Here is a 4,523-nt window from a genome sequence, read left to right as displayed (position 1 = left end):
CGGCTTTTAGGATGTGGGCGGGGCCGCACGGACACGCCCCTGTTTCTGTTTTAACGGCATCGCTGCCGCCGCCTTCTGATCGCCTCCGGGGCTGAGCAGACTGGAGGAACCCGCTCTGCTTCATGAATAAAACGTACTGCCTGTCATATGGGAAAACTGCTGACAGTCTCCAACTACTGCCCCATAAACGTTTTCTCTATGTACTGTGAGAGCTGGGTGCTTTTTATGGCCACCTACCCACCTGAGTATAGTGTATAGGGTAAGGCCTCATGCACACAAACGTATTTTGTTTCCGTTCCGTTTTTTTTTTTTTTCGATGATAGGATGCGGACCCATTCATTTCAATAGGTCTGCAAAAAATGCGGACAGCACACCGTGTGCTATCCGCATCCATATGTCCGTTCCGTAGTCCCGCAAAAAAAATAGAACATGTCCTATTCTTGTCCATTTTGCGGACAAGGATAGGCATTGTTACAATGGATCCGCAAAAAAAACGCATGACATACAGACGTCATCCATATTTTTGCGGATCCGCAATTTGTGGACCGCAAAACACGGTTGTGTGTATGTAGGCTAAGTCTGTAGGCTACACAGCAATATAAAAAGATGGACCTTAAAAACTGTCCATTTTTCCACGACCATTTTGGATCGTGTGTGCCTCTTTTATTTTTGTCCCTTTATCCGTTTTTAATGGATGTATATTATTGACTTTTGTTTAAACTTCTGCAGTGCCCTCAGTATAGATTATGTCCCCGTCCTAGTCCCCTCAGTATATATAGTGCCCCCATAGTGTCCTCAGTATAAATAATGCCCCTCCGTTGTGCCCCCAGTAGTTTTAATGCTCCCTATAATGACCCCATAGTGTCCCCAGTATAAATAATGCCCCTTTGTAGTGCCCCCAGTATCTATAATGACCCCATAGTGCCCCCAGTATCTATAATGGCTCCATAGTGCCCCCAGTATCAATAATGGCTCCATAGTGCACCCAGTATCTATAATGACCCCATAGTGCCCCCACTATCTATAATGGCTCCATAGTGTCCCCAGTATCTATAATGACCCCATAGTGCCCCCAGTATCTATAATGGCCCATAGTGCCCCCAGTATCTATAATGGCTCCATAGTGCCCCCAGTATCTATAATGGCTCCATAGTGCACCCAGTATCTATAATGACCCCATAGTGCCCCCAGTATCTATAATGGCCCATAGTGCCCCCAGTATCTATAATTACTCCATAGTGCCCCCAGTATCTATAATGGCTCCATAGGGCCCCACTATCTATAATGGCCCCATAGTGTCCCCAGTATCTATAATGGCCCATAGTGCCCCCAGTATCTATAATGGCTCCATAGTGCCCCCAGTATCTATAATGGCTCCATAGGGCCCCACTATCTATAATGGCTTCATAGGGCCCCACTATCTATAATGGCCCCATAGTGCGCCCAGTATCTATAATGACCCCATAGTGCCCCCAGTATCTATAATGGCTCCATAGTGCCCCCAGTATCTATAATGGCTCCATAGTGCCCCCAGTATCTATAATGGCCCCATAGTGTCCCCAGTATCTATAATGGCTCCATAGTGCCCCCAGTATCTATAATGACCCCATAGTGCCCCCAGTATCAATAATGGCTCCATAGTGCCCCCAGTATCTATAATGACTCCATAGTGCCCCCAGTATCTATAATTACTCCATAGTGCCCCCAGTATCTATAATGGCTCCATAGGGCCCCAGTATCTATAATGGCCCCATAGTGTCCCCAGTATCTATAATGGCCCATAGTGCCCCCAGTATCTATAATGGCCCATAGTGCCCCCAGTATCTATAATGGCTCCATAGTGCCCCCAGTATCTATAATGGCTCCATAGTGCCCCCAGTATCTATAATGGCTCCATAGTGCCCCCAGTATCTATAATGGCTCCATAGTGCCCCCAGTATCTATAATGGCTCCATAGGGCCCCACTATCTATAATGGCCCCATAGTGCGCCCAGTATCTATAATGACCCCATAGTGCCCCCAGTATCTATAATGGCTCCATAGTGCCCCCAGTATCTATAATGGCTCCATAGGGCCCCACTATCTATAATGGCCCCATAGTGTCCCCAGTATCTATAATGGCTCCATAGTGCGCCCAGTATCTATAATGACCCCATAGTGCCCCCAGTATCTATAATGACTCCATAGTGCCCCCAGTATCTATAATGGCTCCATAGGGCCCCACTATCTATAATGGCCCCATAGTGTCCCCAGTATCTATAATGGCTCCATAGGGCCCCACTATCTATAATGGCCCCTATAATGCCCCCAGTATCTATAAAGGCCCCTATAGTGCCCCTACTATCTAAAATGGCCCCTATAGTTCCCCCACTATTTATAATGGCCCCTATAGTTCCCCCACTATTTATAATGGCACATATAGTTCCCCCAGTATCTATAATGACCCCATAGTGCCACCAGTATCTATAATGACCCCATAGTGCCCCCAGTATCTACAATGACCCCACAGGGCCCCACTATCTATAATGGCCCCTATAATGACCCCATAGAGCCCCCAGTATCTATAATGGCCCCTATAGTGCCCCTACTATCTAGAATGGCCACTATAGTGTACCCACTATTTATAATGGCCCCTATAGTTCCCCCAGTATCTATAATGACCCCCATATGGCCCCCCAATATCTATAGTGCCCAAAGTGACACTATGTATAATAACAGCCAGTTATGCCTCCAGTACAGATAATGGCCCCCAGTTGTGCCCCCTCTAGAGATAATGCCCCTCAATATTGCCCCCATAATAAATCTTGGCCCTCATTTGTGCCCCCAGAATAAATACTGGCCTTCATGTCCAATTTTTTTTATGGCCGCCATTCACTCACTTAAAAAAACAACCATATGAATAGCCCCATAGGCTGCAATGGTTCTGGCCTTGTGATGGCCGTTTTCCACTGTTGTGTGAATGCACTCTAAATTTCTTACCAGTATGTTGGTCGAGTATGGGTGGAACCCACAACGCCCAGAGGAAACCCACAAGACCAAGAAGAGAACATTCATGCTCTATGCAGATTTGAACCCAGGACCCCAGTCCTGTAAGGCAACAGCGCTAACCACGAGGACCTCTGCTGTCAGGAAGGAGATGTTCAGCACTGAGGGGCTTTTCGCATCTCGTTTTTGCTGTAGGTCAAGCGGATACATTTGTACACAGAAAAAACATAGAAACGTATGGCTTGACGTACCTATAGACTATAATTGGGCAAACATAGCTCAAAAGTGTATACATTTGCAGGACAGTATAATGTATACCACACTTTTCTGTCCTGAAAAAAATACGCACAGAAACTTATATGTCTTTTTATTTTACAGGGAAAGAGAGACGGATGGAATCGTAACACTATACATTTAAACAAATCCGTTTTCATTCAGATACTTCCTATTTTCTTTGATATATTTCAAACCTTTATTTAAAAAAAAACACAGTATAGTTTTCTTTGTTAAAAAACAGACACAAACACATTGAAACGCATGCACATCCGCCAAACGTATATATGTTTAAAAAAAAGCAAAGATAACCACAAAATTGCATACGGTTTTTATACTTCTTTTTACTGTATTGTCTAAACGTATCCCCTTGACATATAGCAAAAACGAGGTGTGAACAGGCTGATCCGTATGTGATATGTGTTTGAGAGCCGAACCCCTACCATAACAAGAAAGGGGGTTCCGGGTCCTCTGTTTGGAGTGATGGCCACCTATGCAAATTAGGTGTTCAGTGCACTGAAGAGGGGGCCCAAGCCCCTTGGCTCCAACACTGTGTCTGAATTGCCACTCTACCTTCACCTTAATTGAGGCGTCTCAGCTTGCCCTGTCATGCAGAATTGTGTTTTCAGACTCCATTGACTGACCCCATTATCGGTGGTGTCCATAAAGGACCATTGGTGTCCATCATTTGGTGGATCCATCAAAGCTTGAATTCTGTTTTTCTGTTCCTGTGATGGCGTTTGTGGCCATACACATTACATCTATGTCAGCCAAGCCCACTGATTTTGGTGGGTTTGGCATCCTCTTGACTCTCCCCCAATACTGATGTCAACGGAGATAAGGATAGGGCACGTTGGATTTCAACTGTCCAATCCTTTAGTTCTCTGGGAGATAAGCCCTGCTAGAGAAGCCCCATTCACTGTATATGCTGGCATATGTATGAGAGGATCGGGAAAAATAGCAGTTGGCTGAATGAGCATTCGGCCACCAGTTATCTCAAGTGTATGGCCAGTTTTACATCTACAGGTCCAGTGAGGTCACGTCTGTCTGTGCCACTTAGCCTTGTGCCTTCAGAAAGGATTAGGGAGTCTAAATACCACTTTTCACCTTCCATATTGACCAACTCATGTCCATATACTTCATGATCAAATTCTTCTAGATAGTCAGCATTCCCCATACAAAGCAATGAAGACCCCCCTCCCCCATAAGAGTTATTGATACTGTATTTTATTGGCATCCCTCACAGACCTATTTTCCCTCTAGTC

Source organism: Bufo gargarizans, chromosome 1 (genome assembly GCF_014858855.1).
Source record: "Bufo gargarizans isolate SCDJY-AF-19 chromosome 1, ASM1485885v1, whole genome shotgun sequence".
Taxonomy (NCBI): domain Eukaryota; kingdom Metazoa; phylum Chordata; class Amphibia; order Anura; family Bufonidae; genus Bufo; species Bufo gargarizans.
The sequence above is the reverse complement of the archived record's forward strand: the minus strand, read 5'-3'. Positions refer to the sequence as shown.